The sequence below is a fragment of the Triturus cristatus genome, chromosome 7 (genome assembly GCF_964204655.1).
Source record: "Triturus cristatus chromosome 7, aTriCri1.1, whole genome shotgun sequence".
Lineage (NCBI taxonomy): Eukaryota > Metazoa > Chordata > Amphibia > Caudata > Salamandridae > Triturus > Triturus cristatus.
The window spans coordinates 344,948,145-344,968,968 of NC_140590.1; the positions used below are offsets into that span (position 1 = coordinate 344,948,145).

The window sequence follows — 20,824 nt, forward strand, 5'->3', positions numbered from 1 at the left end:
CACCCATCGCCCTTGTCATCGCTGCCAAAACAACTACTAACCATCTTTCTCGCATGTAAATGTCACAGTTCAGATTATTCCAGGTCTCCAAAGCTAAAGGAATGGCTGGGGAGGCAGGTATTAGTCATTTTTAAATGTATATTGTTTTCCTAAACAACTGGTATACTGCTCATCTCTAAATGACATGAGCAGCGCTACCTTGTGGCAGACTGCCCTAAGTGTGGTGTTGACAATTAGGTGCCAGTGCCGAGCACCAGAAACCAATTAAGTGCTGGTGCTCAGCACTGGAAAGCTCCGGCTCAAATTAAGCACTGCCAGGAGGTTGTCTAGAGAAAACTGGACGGGCTTGCCTCGATAACTGGCAGCTACTAGCGTGTCACAAAGTATGATCTATTATAACTTATACTTAGGTTTAACACTAGGCATTTGTGGCTTATGATCGTAATCAGCCTTCCTCGGTGCTATACTTAGGATAATACACATGCTCAGAGTCAGTGAGAGTTGTCTTGTTAATGACCAGACTCACCCCTGAGCTCTGCTGCTCTACACAGGCCACCTCAGAGCTCAGCTCCTGATTATAACCAGACTCACTCATAGCTCTGCTGCTCGAGTACACAGGCCACCTCAGAGCTCAGCTCCTGATAACAACCAGACTGCACTCAGAGCTTTGCTCCTGGATAACACAGACGCTCAATCAGAGCTCTTACACTGATAAAGATTGAGAAGATATTGGCATTCACAAGTTCTCCCACACAATCAAACCACTACACACAGACGCAAAGACCCTAGGTATATTCAGTGGCGGCTCCTCTGCTAAGGCGGAGGAGCGTCGTTCCACTGCTTTTCGCATTGTAAAAGAAAAGAAAGATGATAGCTTGACTTTATTATCATTTAATTTGCTCCGGCTGTGGCGTCTTGGCGGGCGGGTCGATCTACTACGCTGACAGAGCAGGGGAGGAGTCGTTTGCACTCCCTAAGTGTGCATTAATGTTTGGCCGGCTGTCTCGGCCAGTCAAACATTTATGCACACTTGGCGTGTTCTCCACCCAGTCTACATTACAGTCTGGGTGGAGAGCATGCTCAGGCTCCTGTTCCCTGGCTGAGCGCTGAACCATGGTGCTCATACCAATTACCATGCTGCATTGCAGTGTTGTGATTGGCTGTGGGGAGCAAGAGAGCCGGGGTGCTTCCTACTTCCTGATTGCAAAGGAGAAGCCAGGGAGAGGAAGGAGGTGAGGTGCCAGCCAACCGGCAGCCAGGTAAATGATTTTTTTTTAACATCCTCCGTCATCCCCATCTTCCTCCCTCCTGATTGCTGCTTCACTGAAGCAGCCGCCACTGCTAGGTAAGTCAGTCCTCCGTTTTAGGTTCAACTAAACGACCTACAGGGATATCTCTTAGATATTAGAGGAAACACCACGCCCATCATATGGCAACATGCTTCATCATAGGTGCTTCCTCTCACCTGGGTAGGTGTACTACCACCCATGTGGACTCAACTAGAGAAAGCTAACTCTAGGAGTAGGAGAATAGAGAGATGAGACAGTACTCATGACAAGTACTCTGGACAAAGACAGGAATGCACCGTATTAGATAAATACAGTGCATTTGTGACATTCACTTTGACGTAGGCCAGTGTAGCAAGGTGACTTGCTGAGATACCCTACGCCAAATCCCCATAAATGAGGCCCTGAGCCTTCGGCCCATCAAGTAAGCTGTCCACATCTGAACATTCCCTCTCTGGTTAGTTAGAAGCACTGTGAAGCTTTCAGAGCTGCAAGCAAAGTAGAGTTTTGCAAGATTAAGTGCTCCACACACACTGTAAACAGCCCGTTTTCTAGCATTTGGTCAGTAATATGCTGCTTTCACTAGGTGCCCTAAGCTGCTGGCATATGGAAGCACCTGCAGTGCAATTAGGGAGTCCCAATAAAGAACATAAGAAGTGGCTGAGGTGCTTGAGTCAACACTTCTAAACTAAGAGCAATGCCCCAGGGAAGTAATACAATCATTTTTAGGTTTTGCCTCACTGGCGCCATCTAGCAGTACCATTGAGGTAAATCTATTGCGGTTGTTTCCCCAAATGGACATTTGGCATGTTGTCAAGGGAAACCCTTTTATTTTTGAACTTTTTTCTTTCATACTCTGTTGTGAAGACATTTAAAAAATAAGCAAATTGAATGCACATGCATTTAGCATGTTTACACAAAGCAGTAAATGTACACAAATATTTGTAGCCAAAAATAACAACAATAGGAAGCTTGGAGCCTTCAACAGAGTCAGTAAGTGGAAAATAAAATATCAAAGTAGCACACAACTACTAAGTAAAATCAACAAGCGGAATATAAGAACTCGTTGAGTCTGTGGGGTTGCATTCCCAGTTCACCACACTGTACTTGCATTTAGTAAGGTATCTTGTGTGTGACTTAACTGTAAGCAGTGCCTTGTCGTGGCTCGAATGAACATCGGATGGGAAGGCTAGGTGGCGCAAGCGGGGGGGGGGGGGGGGGGGCGAACACGCTCTCAATAGCAGGGTATTGTAGTGGGTCTCATAAGAATAGATTGCAATACCAGTCCCTTTGCCTCTTGATGCCAGTACAAAAGTCAAATATAGATCATTCATTAAGTTGGGAATTTGAGCATTTCAAGACGCAATACATTTTTAGGTTGAGGCTAACAGACCGCACATGTTGATTGGGTGTGAAAAACCTATTGTGAACCTGCAGTGGGCTTGCAGCCCGCCCATTGCTCACCATTGGTTGGCGTTACTGTCACTCTTGTCTTCTTCTGTTTGTCCCTTCCCTGGGGCATAGCCTATTTACAATTCTCCTGATGTGGCTGACTTGTGTCCTTCCACTGCTGACTTTTAGGAAACTATTTCTTCTTCTTGTTTAAGCACTCCATGAGTCTGTATGTGTTTTCTGTTTCTCTACTTTGTCACCTGTCGCCTTTTTTATATATTTTTTTATAAATCCTTATTGCTCCCCTTCCACACCTCGTACATTCCCACCCACCATATCTCATCTGGACAGAGGAAAGAGAAACATTATTTTCTGCTACTCCATGCAATTTTTGCATACACTTTATTTACAATAAGTTTTGCCTTTTTTGCTGAACAACCTATGTTTTTCCCCCTGGAAAACAGCTAGGTATTCCTCCGCACATACTCATTAAGCCAGACCCCTGTCCGAGGGCATGATTTTTTTTTACTGTCTAGTTTACAGTACAGACTATTAGATTACTGCTGCTCTTGCGGGCGCCAAATGTTTTCTTTGCTTTCCGGTTTTGGTTCTATCGTGAGTGCCAAATGCTTTCATTGCCTAATGTTTTGATTGTTTCCTGTACTTACTTTCATGTTGTGATGGCTGCGAGGCACTTGCTGCTATCGACTGAAACTTAATGAGATATGGCTTTTGTTTGTAGATTCAAAGATTGTTTTCAGGCTTTTTACATTGTGCAACACTTAGGTGCTTCAAGAGATGGTTGTCCTTCCTTTGCGCCTACATACATATTGTGGTCTTTTCTGTTTCCAGGTCAGCTGCCTTTTTTTCTGTCAGTGTTCTATTACGCTGAACCAGGAAGTACTTTTCATGTTAGGGTGTCATTTATCAAGCAAACTCTCCATGTGAATGGTCATAAAATATTTATACCATCATATGAGCTGGTATCCAACTGCTTCATTTCGTTTCCAGGGTACCTTAAAATATTGGTTTTAGCAAATGTTCACTTTTCCTTGGTTTCTGTTAGATGCATTTTCATATGAATTATTATGTGTCCAAACTGAGTCCATCTATTACATTAGTCTCCTGTTTTGATACTTTGACATTGCCATTGCTGTGAAGTCATTGATGCTTTAAGGCGCAGTCGATTGCTATACATTTTACAGTTTTTAGGTCCTGCCTGCAACACCGAATGCGCTGTGCTGCGAGACGTGTTGTTTACAATTCAATGGGCTTACAACCCACCTACAGCATACCATTGGTTGTTTTCAATGTCACTCTCATTTGCAATCTTTCAATTGCTTAGCGCGAATAGGCTTCGCTTCCTTTCTTGTGTTAACTCCTCCCTGGATCATGAACCAAGTATTGTGACCTTTAACCCCTTCGCTGCGGCGGAAATTCCGCCGCAGCGCTGGGGGTTGCGGGGGGCAGCGCGGTGGCGCGGTGCTCATGACGGAGCCACTCCGTCATGAGCCACGGTTGGGCTGTGCTCATGACGGAGTGGTTCCGTCATGACTCCGCCCACAGCGCTAATCGCCCGCACAGGCGGGGAATTAGCGCCGCGTGGGCGGCGCGGCCGCCAACGGCCGCAGCATGACGGAACTACTCCGTCATGAGCACACGGCAACCGTGGCTCATGACGGCGTGGTTCCGTCATGAGCACGGAACGAGTTAAATAGCGCTTGCAGCCCCTATGTGGGGTGCTGAGACATTTGTTTAAATGAGTAGCATGCTACATCAAGTAAGGTGTTTGGTTGTAAGTGTGTTGTCTTTGTTTTGAACTTGTGTGGGAAGTGTTTCCATGTTGTGTGTGAGGACCACAGAGGTGCAGCTATCGTGTTATGGGACACAGATTTAGCAGTGTGATGGATGAAGAGAAGTGTGAGAGGCAGGTGCATAGTTTATGGCTTTCAGTAAGCTGGCAGCTTTGAGCAGCTCTGCAGGTTCCTTTTTGGTATTTCTTATATTCATAGACCATGGAGCTGGTTACTCTACTGGGTGGTCCATTCAGAGGTATTTTGTTTAAAGATTATGGTCCTGAGCAGGCATAGTTTAATGGTAGAAGTGGTGGAGAGATCTGCTGGGATGGACTTTAACATCCCACATCTGATTGACATTATGAGATGTCAAGAAGTGGTAGAGGTATGTTGCTAGTCGGGACCTGCAGTATTTTACTAAATTAGAGTCCTCTGTTGGCCAGTGGCATGTTGCAAATATCTTTCGTCATTCTCAGTAGGTGATGGGTGGTTTATTGTGGACTGGAATCATACTTGGTGATGGATATGACTCTTAGTAGTTTTGCATTATGTGAGTTTAAGAGTTTCAGGCAGTAAAATGGAATTATGAAGCCTGTATGAAATACAATCGACTGTATGACTGTTGAGCATCATGGTATTAATGTTAGTATGGATTTTACATTGTACTGCAATTGCGTTATATTGCATGTATTACCCCTGATAAGGCATTGTTGTGCTTTTACACAGGTCAGAATGCTGCTTCACAAGGTTTCTTTAGTAGTCAGTGTTGGGATTAATTTTGTGCTCTACAATAACAATTCCAAGCCTTTATTCCAGTTTCTATATGTATATACATAAGTAGGAATTAGGTGTGATCTTTAGTGGGAGAGGAGGATATTGAAATTTCATGCATTGGTTGGCGGTATTAAAAGATAAGCTACAGGAGATTAGGTAATGTAAGGGTGCAGGGTATGACTTTTAAAGGAGAGGTTGTGATCTTTGAAATAAGGTGTGGGCAAGTTACAGAGATACAATGGTAAGGGTCAAAACATTTTCCCAGGGGCCAGAAAGACTGGTCTGTGATGTGACTAAGAGCTGCATTGATGCTAGCAGGGTGACGGTCACAAAGGAGGTTCTGGAGGGGGCACAAGGAGTGGGAGTAGGGGAAGCGAATCATATACATTACATAATAATTGCACAATGTAAAACCAGAAAACCTGTGATTAATCCCAGTTTACCCACTTTACCAAATTGTATGATCCTATGCAAGTGTTTTATTTTACTTTCCCCCCTTTTTTTCGTAATCATATATAAGAGGGCCTCCCCATGCATGACTTAAGGTTATGCATTGTCCAAACCTTCTTCTGTGTTGGATTTAATAAACTATAATTTTGTTCATGTATAATTGAAAACCAGGTCACCTAAAGAGTCCACATAAGTACAGACTTGCCTCTTAGTTTACTACTGGCATTGTTGTCAGGATTGGGTAAAGAATGGATGTTTCTGAATTTACGTTTGAAATCTATCACTTAAAAAAAAACTTCTCAATGCTCTGATATGTTCTGATGTGCTAAACTGAAATGGTTCCGCGTGTTAATAAAATACACTTTTTGAATTTTTAAGAGATCTAATCTTATTTTTACATGTTTACTGCAAGATGTCTTTAAAACTGAAGGTGTTCCTAAAGTTAAACAGTAGAGCACAACCTTGTTACTTCTTTTCTTTAACTTAATCTAACATGTAAATGTGATTTTCTGTTTATTATTATTTTTGTTAATGTTGGTGCTGAGTCGATTAAACAGCAGCCCAGTGCTGCTGTTGACCAGGGGGGGGGCGCAAGTAATGGTCCGGACGACCGCATGTGGCCCCCGGGCCGTACTTTGAATAACATTGAGTTGAGGCAAACATGCATGTGATTTAAAGTAGGTTGTGCTGTTCTACCTCATCTGTAATTTTCTTATTTTAGCACAGGCATATGGTTTCTTATTTATGTTGCTTTCACCCTATCCGCCGTCTCTATTGATGCTTTAGTTACTTACACCAACAACTGTACCACTCAATGGCACTCTACTCTAAGCTTCTGTAAGCTACTCCAGTCTATGCCACTCTACTCTACGCCACTCCCCTGTACAGTACTCTATGCTACTCCACTCTCCGCCTCTCCACCCTATGTCACTCTACACCACTCCACGCCACATTACCCTATGCAAATTCTCTCTATGCCACTCCACTATACTCGATGCCTCTCCACTCTACTCTATACCACTCCACCCTACTATACTCTACGCCACTCCACTCTACTCCACTCAACTCAACTCTACAGCACTCTAATCAATGGCACTCCACTCTACTCCTCTCCAGTCAACTCTACTCCACTTCATGCCACTCTACTCCACTCCACTCTATGCCCCTCTACTCTATACCACAGCACTCCACTCCACACAATTCCACTCTACAGCACTCTACGCCACTCTTTTCTATGCCATTCTACTCTATGGCACTCTACTCCATGGCACTCTATGCCCCTCCCCTTGCCAACTCTACTCTACGACACTCCAGGCCACTCTGTGCCACTCTACTCTGTGTCACTGTATGGCACTCCACTCTTTTTTACACCACTCTAGTCTACTCCACTCCACGCCACTCTATGCCATTCACTCTACTCTGTGCCACTCTACTCTACGCTACTCTACACTGTGCCACTTCATGCCACATAATGTTACTCTGTCACTCCACTCTGCGCTACTCTACTCTACGCCACACGTCTCTATGCCACTCCACACTTCTCCACACTACACCACTCTACTGTATGCAAATCTACTCCATGCCACACTACTTCAAGCCATTTTACACTCTACTCAACTCCACTCCACCCCACCCTATGCCCCTTTACTCTATGTCAATTTACTCTACTCCATGTCACGTCACTCTATACCAATCTAATCTATGCCACTCTATGCCACTCCTCTCTACTCCATTCCACTCCTGTCTCCATCACTTTACACTACTCCACTCTATGCCATTCAATTCCACGCAATGCCACACTATGCTACTCCACCCAATGCCACTCCACTCCACTCTACTCTAGGCCACTCCATTCCACTCTATGTCACTCTACACCGCTCTACTCCACTCTGTGTCACTCTACACCACTCTACTCTAAGCCAATTACTCTACACCAGTCCACTCTATATCACTCTAATCTAGGCCACTCTAGTCTATTCCACCCTCCTTTACCCCACTGTACACTACTTCATGCCACTTTACTCTATGCTATGCTACTCCACTCTTCGCCTCTCCACCCTATGCCACTCTACACCACTCCACTCTAAGCCACATTACCTTATGCAAATCCTCTCTACTCCACTCCACTCTACTCGATGCCTCTCCACTCTACTCTATGCCACTCCACCCTACTATACTCTATGCCACTCCACTCTACGCCACTTAGCTCAACTCTACAGCACTCCATTCTATGGCACTCTACTCTACTCCTCTTCACTCGACTCTCCTCCACTTTATGCCACTCTACTCCACTCCACTCTACGCCCCTCTACTCTATACCACGTCACTTCACTCCACTACACACAATTCCACTCTACAGCACTCTTCAACACTCTATTCTATGCCACTCTACTCTGTGGCACTCCATGTCCCTCCACTTGGCAACTCTACTCTACGGCACTCCGGGCCACTCTGTTCCACTCTACTCTGTGTTGCTGTATGGCACTCCACTCTTTTTCACCTCACTCTGTTCTACTCCACTCAAAGCCACTCTACGCCATTCACTGTACTCTGTGCCACTCTACTCCACACTACTCTACCCTGTGCCACTCCATACCACTCTGTGCCACTCTACACACTACACCATTCTACTCTATGTAACTCTGCTCCATGCCACACTACTTCAAGCCATTTTCCTCAATGCCAATGTCACTTTACTGTATGCCACTCTACTCCACTCTGTGTCACTCTACGCCAATCTAGTCTATTCCACTCTATTTTACCCCACTGTACACTACTTCATGTCACTCTACTCTGCCACGCTATTGTTTGCCACTCTACTCTATGCCACTTTACTCTATGCCACTCTACTGTACACCACTCCACTTTACTCCCCTCCACTCTACTCTCCGTCACTCTACTCTACCCTACGCCACTCCTCTCCACTCTATCCAAGCTACTCTGTGCCGCTCCACTCTACACCACTCTAATCCACTCTCCTCTATGCCACTCTACTCTACGCCACACAACTAACTTTTATCCATAATGAACAGCAGCCATACTGTAGTACAACATAGCTCAAAGACAATGGCAAAGCCAATAGATCTCACATAGGCGAGATCTATTGGCTTTGCCAATGCTTGTTGGTATATTGTTTCATCTTGGAAGGCAGTTTCAGTGTGATTTATGCTTTGTTGATGAGCAAGCTCACTCTGGGTAGCAGAGTTTTTCTGACTCTACACAGAACACTGTCAGTGGCGTGATGTTTTTGAAAAAGAATTTCAGGTTGTCAGGAATACTGTCTGTGGCTTTCATGTACCAGTTGAAGTTTAAAGTTTTTAGGTCTCACCTGTTTGGCTGCACATGCACTGTTGAAAGACATAGGGCCTCATGTAGGAAGCCAAATACCGGTCGGTAACGGCCGATTTTCGGTAATAATACCGTTACCGACCGGTATTTTGGCCATTGGTATGTAGGGGGAATTCGGAATTTACCGAATCGGTAAAATTACCGATTCGGTAATAATACCGAATCGGTAATGTTACCGAATCGGTAACTTTTCCGAATCGGTAATTTTACCGATTCGGTAAATTCCGAAAGCAAAATCGAGATGTAGGGGGAGTGTGTGTGTGTGTTAATGAGTCGGTATTTACCACCAACTTATAGTTGGTGGTAAATAATGAATGTATGTGTAAATGCATTTTTACGCGCGTAGCTGTGTGCAATGTGGCATACATACATGCCCTTAGGGCATGTATGTGTGCCACATGTGCACACATGGCCGAAACAGGGGTGCAACAGGGTGTCAATGTGACACCCTGCCACCCTTGTATGTGTTCCCCCCATTACCGAATCGGTATTTACCGATTCGGTAATGAGGCATACCTTCCCATCAATGGGAAGGTATGCCTCATTACCGAATCGGTAAATACCGATTCGGTAATCACCGACTAGTAACGAATCGGTAAAAATTACCGACTCATTACCTACATACGAGTTACCACTTCTTAAATACCGAGTCGGTACGGCTCGGTATTTAAGAAGTGGTAACTGGTACGCTACCTACATGAGGCCCTTAGTGTTAGACTACAGCAGGCTTAGATTCTGCCTGTTTATATCCATTTGTTGGCTTCATAGCCACTTTTATGTGTTTGCCTCATATTTGTCAGCGTGTGTGAGCTTTCCTTCCTCTTCTTCTGTTTGTTTGGAACATGCACTGTGTCCTTACACTGCTCGCTTTTTTAAGTGCTACGGTTTTCTTTTTATTAAAGCACTCTAGGAGACTGCATAAGATTTCTACCTGTCCCCCTAGTGTGCCTCTCTTCCCCTTTACTTTTTTTTTCCAAACCATAAAGGTTTATTAGCAAATTAGTCAAAGTTACAGGCTGAATTCACTCACTAAATCAGTTGACATTTTAATATAATCAAGTAATATAATGCATATGGAAAATACATCATCTAAAGAGGACAAAATGCAAAGTTGAGAAAGTATTAGTACCATAAAGAAAATTCCTTAATCTAAATAAATAATCTAAGTACAAGAAGGGGAAATCCCTAGCAGAAGTTGTCAGCTTCTTTGGAGAACAAAATAAAGTTTCAGGGCAAAAGAAGCATAGGAGTTCAAAACTCTTGTTCAAGAACTAGGAATATGGGAAATCAGCAGAGTTTAGGAAAGGTCAACATTAAGAATGCACTTTTGGTTAAACATGAATATACTATAAACTAATGATAATCCTTTAGTTGCAAAAAAGTGTGGCTTCTTTATACGCATATAGCAGCACTTTAGCTCATGGATTAATTTAAGATTAGTAAAGAGTATAAAACATTAAAGCTGCTACAGTCCCTCCTCTGATAGCTAGAATAGCCGTCATACAAGACATTTGAACATTCCATTACTACATTAGAACTTTGTTATCTATTGCAATTTCTGCATAGTGATCTCCAGTTCGCTCTTTTTTATTTTTTATTTTATTTTAGGGAATAATTTGTATTTGTATTAATATTTGTTAAGCAAAACATTCATTCCAAGGGACATCAGGGCTCTAGGAAAGCATTATCCCGATATGGAAATGATGATTGTCTCGACAATTTAAAGGAGTGGGATCTCAGCCAAGGGGACAGTGGGAATCTTTGGCTATGTTCCTGGGAACAGCCATGTTTTCAGTTTCTTCCTAAAGGACAAGTATTCGTCTGTTAGGTGAAGGTAGTTCATTCCAGTGAACGGCCGCCAGATTAGAGAAGGATCGACCTCCTGCTCTAATCTTCTTGATCCATTTGATCTTGGCCAGGGCATGATGGCGAGATCTCAGGTTTTGTCTGGTCGTTTAGAATTCAATTTTCTCTCTCACGATTATCTCTCAATAAACAAGAGGTATAGCGTTATAAAGACAAATAAACATATGGCAATGTAATAGCTGAATTACTTGACAATACAATATATATAAAAAGAATAAACAGATACATCATCGCAATTACCACCAAAATAGAAAAAACAAATAAAATCGAAAGAAGGGCCCTAAACACATAAAAGTAATATTTAAGTCTTATTAAACACCTTTATCCATGGCCCCCAAATTCATAAGAATTGTTTCAAAGAATGGATTCCTCTAGTCTTAGCTAGAGCCATCTCTCGTTAATATATTTCTCTCAGAGTTGCCCACCACACTGATGCCCTAGGAGGTGCTGTAGATTTCCATGCCCGTGCCTTACAGAGTCGGGCAGTAACTACGATAATAGATGCCCGACTCTGATAATCGGGAAAAAAAGATCTTAGACCTTGGTCTGGTACCAGTTTATATCCAAGCATGATTTTCCCCTACGTCAATCGAAGATCTAAGCCTTACCGGTCTGTAATTATCTGATCCAGCCCTTCAGGGACAAGATCAATCCTGGGCAAGTGGCAAACATATGTAGACTATCTGCAGCAGCCAGCCCACGTTTGGGGCATGTACCATTATCCCCTACATCTCTTCCCTTATTCCAAGTCCAGTGAATTATTCGGTCGGGTGTAATATTGTAGTGAAGATCGCTATCTATATATGTACAATGCTAAGTTAGCACAACCGCGTTAGATGTTAGAAAACCATCTTGCCGCTTTTGCTGCTTTTGCACACGACACTGTAGTCACATGTTATTAAATTGAGAAATGCTTGCTCGACTTTGCTTCACATGAGAACTGTCTGTTGTTCACATCCCAAACAGTGAGCAGCGACCTTGGTCTGTGCACCGTGTAAAGAAACAGTCTGGGTCGCTAGACGGTGCATGTTGTTGGGTTCAGGTTGATCGGCCCACTATTTAGCCATAACACGCACGCAGCTGCAAATACCTGAAAGTCGAGTGCTTTTAATATTGCAGTGTTACATGTTTTCATTACATTCGGAAGAAGAGCTTTCCCAGGAGCAGAGCCTAGCTGATCCTGTGATGTGATCTCACTGAGCTGATCTTTACGGTATGGGGTTCCCCAGTCAAGCCTTGAGACCTTCTATTAGTCTAATAATAATAATATTAGTTTGTTAGTGAAAGGAAGGTGGCTGATATCCACTGTCATTGTAGCATGATTACTCCTTTCATCTTATATGGTATTGTAACTATGCTGATGGTTTTGATATTAATCATTTGTCTGCTTATGTTAGCCAAAGTACTGCATCTTAGGACACGAGGTTTATAAAATAAACTCTTTAAACTTGACCGTGTCTCTGTTTATTCTGTTGTGGACTGATATGAGAATAATTCCGAACAGGGATTTCTGATTCCCACCATTCCTGAGAATACCCTAAGTCGCTTGTTCTGGGTTGTCTATACATTGGGACCGCCGAGATAATACTCGGATAACGAATGGGACACTGATGCTGGTCGGATAAGGGGTTCTGGGTTCTGAGGTGAGTTTTTGGTACACCACAATTCACTGAGGTCCTGGTTTCCTGTGCATAGTTCTGTGCATAAGCAGAATCCCTGCAACATGGCGCACCTAACGTTTGGTCTATTGATTTGAAACGCCTTAGTAGTGCTTATATTAGTCCACGACACCCTCACTCTGGTTTCCGGTTGACGGGAGTGACGGTTTAACCTACCTGTGTTTCGACTAATAGGTTCCTTCAAGCTTGATCATTAAAAAGGTTATTTTTACTGAACCCCAGTGCTACTGTTGATATCGTTGATACTCTTTAGTGTGTCCTAATGGCGGTTGACATAGCCGCGCATAGCCGTGCACCTCTGCGCCGTCATTTGACGCAGTATGGGGTGCCGGATGATGGGATGGCTGTTATCTTTGTGGTGAGTGCTGATGCGTCTTACCCGTATGAGTTGTTTTACTCTTGGGTGACTTTTCCGGCGGTGGATGACGATGATACGTTTCACACCTATACTGCCACACAGCTACCTGCGGTCTATACCCCGTATAGGACACAGGAAATTCCAATCTCTGCTTGGCAGCATACAATTTGGTTTAATGGCGCCCTTCCCCATGCGGTTGCACCGGCGAGACTGGGCCCGTTTTCTATTGCAGGGGCCACATGGCCGGTGCTAGCCGGATTTACGCCTCATCCCCGCTATCTCACGGTGGCGGTAGCTGAGTTGCGAGTGTTGCACACAGCCCTGATTACAGTGCATAGGGCTTTGGTACAGTACGTGTCACGCAACGTGCAGGTGGGGGCACCTGCTGTTGCGGGACAACCAACGGACCACCACGCGGTGGTTATTAGTCCTGTTATGGTTAATTCGGTGGTCGGCAAGCACCCCCAAAATAAGGATGAATTTCCTTATTGGCTTGCTGAGAAATTTGACCAACTGGAAGCGGTTTTTCCGCATACCACTCCTGTGGAGAAACACAGGATCCTCACCATTAGCTTGCCGAAAGACCTGGTCCCGGCTGTGGCTGATTGTGACAACTGGGGCAAGGTTTTTGCCGCGACCTATTCGAAGTGCTATGGCGCTCCGTCTATGTCTGTGCTACCGTCCGTCATCAAAAAGGTTCAAGAGAATCACGGTGCGGAGGCTGCTATTGAATTGGGAATGAGGCTTGTCGACAGCTTCGATGTGGTATGCTCCATGGTAATGGGCAACCTCAAAGGAGATGCCATGCAGTTCCAAGTTGCAAATATGATGGACCGCGTGGATGACGCCGACAAGCCCAAGGAGTTCGCTAAAATAATTGCGAAGGCATACAGGACTGTGGGTCGTAGTGCCTTGGGTGTAAAACCGACTGTGATCATTCCTTTTATAGTAGAGCAAACTCAGGTGAGCTCGTCTACTAAAGACGAATGCCCCAATTTTCCTAAACAAAGTTGGAGAGCTAAGAAACAGGGGAAGCAGCAACAGAAACAGGGGTCTCGTCCTGCCTCACCCGTACAGTCGTCTACCGAACGCACATATGATCTGCGCGATCGATCTCGTATTAAGTCACCTGATAGATTTCAGGTTTCTGAACAACGCTCTCCTCGTTCTTCACAGAACACATCGGCTTCACAATCCGGTGGCGGAGACCGTGGGAAAGGAAGGGGTGCCCAAGGTCGGGAGCAACCCCGCCAGACTGACGGTAAAGGCAAGCAGGACGAGTCTGCGCGTCAAAGAACCCCGTTTCAGAAGAAGAAAGTTGCTGCACTAACAGCGAGGTATGCCACAGTTAGTACGGACGCAGCTTCAGAACCTGACATGGGCACTAACGCTGCTCGACAGCGCGGCGGAAGTTACAGTAGTGCGACGAGCACTGCGTCCATATCTGGTGGCGGCAGCAAATGATACATTCGTGAATATTGAAACTGCTGACACTCGGGTGGCTCCCCCTGACAGACTGTATAATATAGTCCTTTTAATTGAGGGTGACATACAACGGCCAATTCAAGGTTTTTTTGGGGATAATCTGACCACTTCCTACGACATTCTATTGGCGGAGGCAGATTGGCCCCCGGCTTTCGTTTTAGATGCTCCTAGAGGGGAGGTGAAAATCCTCCTGTCTTTCGCGCACACAGTGCCGAAGGACCAAGCTAAAAAGTACGCCGAGGAGTGGGCTCAGGTGCTCGCACCTGCGTTATATCGTAATCAGGTTGGCTGGGATAAATTGTCTCCCAGCCATGAGATTCCGTTGCGGACTACGCCCCAGCCACAACCCCAATATCCCATGCGTCGCGAAGCAAGACCTCACGTCGCGTCTATCCTTGAGCAATTGGAATATCAAGGAGTAATAGAAACATGTGTGTCACCAATGAATAATTCTTTGTTCACTGTGACGAAGCCTGACGGGTCGTACCGCCTAGTTTTGGATTACCGGCATTTAAACTCTCATTGCCGGACATGCGCGGTACAAAATACCCACAGTTCGGCTCTCGTCGATAGTCTCGTGAGAAAACTGTTTAAAACCACACTTGACATTTCCAATGGCTTTTACAGCCATAACCTGTCCTCTCTTAGTAGTGAGTGGACAGCATTCACCTCGGATGGCAAACAAAAACATTTCAAAAGATTACCGATGGGCTATAAAAACAGCCCTGGTGTCTTCGCCGCTCACGTGGTCTCTCTGTTAGAGAGCATAGACCCTGATGCGCACTCGTATGTGGATGATATTTATCTCACAGATGACGAGTTGGAACCGCATCTCCGTCCCGTTGATCGCATTATTGTTTTGTTTGCAGACTTCGGTTACAAATTCAACTTTGCGAAGTCACACATTGCAGAATATACAGTGTTGTTCTTGGGGTACAAACTCAACAATGAAGGTCGAGGATTGGCTCCGAACTTCCTAGAGAAATGTGCATGCCTATGTCCCACGACACTGAAGAAATGACAATCTCTGCTGGGTTTTCTGAATTTCGGTCGAACTTACATTCCAGATTATGCCCAGCGTATCAAGACGCTTTATGCCTTGATACAACCTACTTTTGCCAAATCATTTTGGCTGCCAGAGCATTCAGCTATATTGCAGTCATTGCAAGCTGATCTTCTTGCTTCAAAATACTTACTGACGCGTGATAACCACACTAACCTGGTCATAAGAATTGTGCCAGGTGCAGTGGGTTTCACATACTTAACGTTCAATGAGGGCGACACCGTCCCCATTGCCTACAAATCACACTTGTACACTTCGGCTGAACTGCGATTTTCCGTTGTCGAGAAAGTTCTGACGGCAGTGCAGATGGCGATTCTGAAAGAACGAGCGCTATCGCAAGGTAAACGCATGTCGGTGGTAACACCATATCCTGCCCTTGAGGTGGTGACAAAGGCTAGTGTACCAATTTCTAAGGCTTTGCATCCAAGGTGGATACAATGGGCCACTTCCTTGACATCGCCTGACGTGACATATATCTTTGACGCGGCACCTCAGACTCAGAAGTTTTTGCAGTATGAATTCGTTCATCCAGCTCCTCTGTCTTTGCGCCCGCCCGAGGATTACCATTGTGTCATTTACACTGACGGTTCTGCGCAACCGGCTATTGGATCGAAGCATGCCTATTCAGCGGCCTGCGCAATTGTAGTCGGTACTTTCGTAAATGGTGAATTCCAATCCGATGTCGTGCATACGCAGTCATTGGGTGATTGTACCGCACAGTTGGCGGAGCTTCGTGCTCTGGTGCTTGCACTGTAGTTTGCTGATCCGCGGGTCACTACTCTTATAGTGAGTGACTCCTTTTATTGTGTTCAATCTTACAACGACAATCTACATTTTTGGTCTCATAATGACTACCATGATTCCAAAGGTAGCACGATAAAGCATAAAACGCTTTGGGTTCGAGTGGCAGAACTTAAAGAACATCTGCCTCTCGTGAATGTTATTCACACTCTTGGTCACCAACAAGTTGTTGCCCATGCTGTCGGCAACAGCCTGGCTGACGAGGCAGCAAAAACAGCAGTGGCGACATACTTGGTAGCAGCGGTTACAAGATCCAAAAGTAAGATCGATGATGACATCTTGGCAGCTATTGCTGCTACAGAGAAGGGAACAAAATATCCAAGAGGTTTCCCTTCTCGTTACCATTATCGCTTAAGTCCTGATAACGTCCCATTAGTGAGGATTAACGACGTTGGTGACAGATTGATTCCCAACACGGACTGCAGACCATCTTTGATATTAGCAGCTCACGAGGGCATGGCGTCCGCGCATGCCGGCGTTGCAGCTACTGTATCTTTGTTACAACAACCTTACTGGTGGTGCGGTTTATATAAACAAGCCCGTGCTTATGTTCTTAACTGTGACATTTGCCAACAGATCAAACCTTCATCTGCGGCGCGCCCACCACAGACTCAGTTGTACATATCTAATAAACCACTAGGTTGTGTTTTTTTTAGATCATTGCGGTCCATTTACCTCTGATACTGCGTACAAATACATCTAGGTTGCAGTAGATTCGTGCACACGTTTTCTGTGGGTGTGGCCACAAAGGAGTGCTGATTCCCGTACTGTCATAAAGGATTTGCGTGTCGTTGTTGGAAGATTTGCATGTGGTACCTTTCATTCTGATCAGGGGCCTGCGTTCGCCGCTAAGGCGTAAAAAGAAGCCATGAGAAATTTGGGGGTCCAAGTCAAATTTTCGTCTCCATACCGACCTGAGGGTAATAGTGTAGTGGAGCTAATGAACCGTGACTTAAAGCAATCTTTGACAGCCAGGGTTTTGGGTACTGGCCGGAACTGGCTAGCCCACTTATATGACGTGCAACGTGCACTTAATAATCTCCCTAGAAGGTCTCTGGGCGGGCGGACCCCATACATGATGCTGTTTGGCATACAAATGTTTGTCCCGGGACCTTGATGGTCTAGACATGGCGGCGTCAGCCGCACCCTTTAACGTAGATGATCACTGCGCTGTATTGCAGAATCTTCAAGAAGCAAGAGACAGTCTAGCGAAGGAACACATACCCTACTCATCTGATGCTGTGCTTCAGGTTCCGGTAGTCGGCTGGCTACCTTGAGTTGGTGATCTGGTCCGTGAGAAGGTGGAGAACAAGAAGGAGTTCGGCCCCTCTTATTGTGCACCAGTTCCAGTGCTTGGAGTACAGGGTACACGAACAGTCATTTTACCTCCACTGCCTGGTCGAAAGGATAACAGGTACATCTCTATTTACAATGTCAAGCTGCAACGAGTGGCCGATTCTTCTTAGTATGACACCGGCGGTTTCTTGTCCTTCGATGCTGAGAAATTCTGTTGTGGCACAAGCTTCTAACAACGTGCCTGATGTTGCCGTCGAGATGCATACAGTTACTGGTCCTTTATTGCCACCGACACCTGGTGGTCTGCCTGAAGATGTTGAGTATGCTTATCCTGCGGATGTTATATTGCCTGTTTTACAATCCACCACAGTTGCCCACTCACGAGACTCTTTTGACTCTAATTCAATGACTTCCATATACCCGTCCAAAGTTTCGATTTTTGTGGCCTGGTTCAAAAGAAATTTTTGAATTCGCCCTTGGTCTTACATTTGGCTAGTGCTCATATGTATTTTTTTGTTTATGTCCATTGGATTTGTGGTAGTGTTTTTTAGACTTATCAATGGACACTACCTGAAAGAAAGATCTACAATTCGACTAATTGATGGAACTTTAGCCCCCCACTCCTCATCACATATTATGAAAAGGGACCAGACTTTTGTGAACATTACCGCCTGGCCTGTACGTGATGGGATCGCTTGGGGTGCTGTAAAATTTCAAAATCATGGCCCCACTAAAGTAATTAATGTGCCAAATGTATTTCGTGTTTCTATGGGTGATGTCGTTAAGCAGAACATCCACTCAGATGACTGGGATGTTCAAGCCATAGAAGCACTGTTTTCTGATTTGAAATATTATGCTGCATTTGATGCTGAGGATTTGTATTTAGACATTGCTAATTATGATGAGCAATTCTGCTATCAACATTATGGCACGCATTTCCTACACAAAGCAAATACGTTTAGAAATTTTGTAAATTATACACAATGGGAACACTATCCCGCCCCTAGGCTGGGCAGCTTCGCCACGTTAGTGGAAAAATTCACTTATTTTTCTGATTTCAGTGTGTCAAATCGGCCTCCTTTTATTTTAAGGTTGCGCCTGAGTCTGCTTCTAAAGTTCGGCTGACACACACCAAACTGTTATATTCCAAGTCCTTTATGGACGAGTTGGCAATTGGAGGATATGATCTGTGGAAAGCTACTATCGATCTTAAATCGGTTTGGGGTTCTAAACCGTGGCAGGTACAGGGAACAGAAGCTTTGCATCGCGCCTGTCTTATCCCGAATCACATGTTATTTTTTAATTCGTCAATTTTTCAGACCACCTGTTTTGGATTGGCTACTACTAAAAAATGTATTTCTCCCTCCATTCCAGGTCTGGGTGCTTATCCTAATTGGGGTAATCATACAGATCTGTCCCTTGCTGCATTGCAGACATACGTTTCTAACACATCCTTCAATATTTCTGAATTGAATCCAGAAGGGTGGTTGGTGTGGCAGACGAGTTCGGATTCCTGTCAACATCGGTTTCTTGGTTTAAAGCAGGGGTATACACAAGTTCGTGTGGACCACCGTTTTGAATCTTCTCACACTGTAACTACCTACTCAGTGGGGAAGTTATGCCAGTCTTGGCTGCAACATTCCACTTTGGCATCTGTTAAACTTCATTTATCACGATTAAACGACAAAATAGATTTGAATGATTTTGTTAAGGGTCCTGCGGTCGGCAGGTCCAAGAGATGGGTGTATGCTATTTACAACGAAGTGTGGAAGCTTTCGCAGATTGAGGCTGCATCCAGATTACGTGCTATTGATCAAGCCAATATGGAAAAGGTGTTGGCTGTCATAGATAATAGCATTAACACCCTGTCATCCAGAATTTATACCTTGGATAATATTGTTTCATCTGTGGTAGACATTGTGCAGGATGATTTGTCTGTATTATATCATGGTCAAAATCAAATGCGTTCTATTATGCAGTTTGCATGGACGTTGCAAACGTTAAAGGCTGGGAAAGTCCCTTGGAATTACATGAACACTTCCTCTTTGTTCCTTCCTTTTAATTTGACTGCAAAACAACAGTTCATGTCCATGAAAGATGCTACATACTCATTACTGCACATTGAAAAATTAGAACCTTTACCTTTCTATGTTGCTGAATTAAATTCCGCTGTGTGGCTTATACATGGGTGGATCAGATTAACGTTCCCTCTGTTTAAGTTCAGTTCGTGCATGAAACATTATGCCCTTGGCAGATATGAACAACTTGGTACTGCCTTCCTGCACGAAGTTTGGTCACTCCCATTCACGTATAGATGTGTGAGAGACGGAAAGGAGGTATACTTGAAAGGTGAAGAGTGCACTTCCACTCCGGATCACTCTGTAGTGTGTAGGCACATTCAATTGCATGGTGCAAGTAATGTGCACACCCCCAATTTAGCTTGTGTCCTGAAAGGGATCCCTGTGCCAGTTATTACGCTGCTTGCTAACGGTAGTTATTTGCTATTGAATAATGAAGCTTGCTGTGGGATGTTAGTGGGAATTCCCTACATAGTGACTGTATCACAGAGAGTAGTTTGCTGTAATAACGTCCTTTTCCCACCCCCGCATGGACGGCTCGATGTATCCATCTGGCCTTCCATTCCAACCTTGAAAGCAGAGTTCAATAAGATGAGCAGAATAAGGGCTTTATTGTCTCAAAAAGAAGTCGCGTTGACTTCATCCCGGGAAACATTTGTCCTTCACGTAGCAAACAAGCGCACTGAGGTGCAAGCGCTTTTGAATACTGATCTCCCACTTCATTTTGGGACCCTGATTCAGACTATCTTTAATGCCTCGTCAACAAGTGGCCTGGCTCATTTTTTTAAAATTATGGGCTCCGGCCTCGTGACCTCCTTTCAAACTATTTTTGGTGTGATCCCGGCATTTTTTCATTCTATTTTTTCCAGCGTCTTCGGAGGTCTCCCTTTACTTCTCGCCCTCGTAGCTGGGCTACTTTTGTTGATCTGCGCACTACGCTATGGATGCACAACTTGCGTCTCACGACAGCAGGTCCCGGCTGTTACATCTTCGTAACCGGATGCTTGAATACTATGGTACTTTACCACTGGCGACCTTAAGCATAGCCTATGGATTGTCCTTCCGGTTTCCCTACTTTACTTGTGTACAGCCCGTCTTTCATTGCCTAGCTTGTCCATTCCAATGGGCTCTGGATTTGTGTCTGTCGAACTC

The 20,824-nt window shown here is 44.6% G+C and overlaps 1 long non-coding RNA gene across 1 annotated transcript in view; it reads left to right on the forward strand.

Moving 5' to 3' along the window:
* The first annotated feature begins 1,091 nt into the window (after positions 1 to 1,091).
* LOC146809625 (uncharacterized) overlaps positions 1,092 to 20,824 on the forward strand; it is a 133,802-nt gene continuing 114,069 nt past the window's right edge. Inside the window, exon 1 of the long non-coding RNA XR_014965573.1 lies at positions 1,092 to 1,259. This is a non-coding gene — a long non-coding RNA (uncharacterized LOC146809625). The remainder of the gene's footprint in view (positions 1,260 to 20,824) is intronic.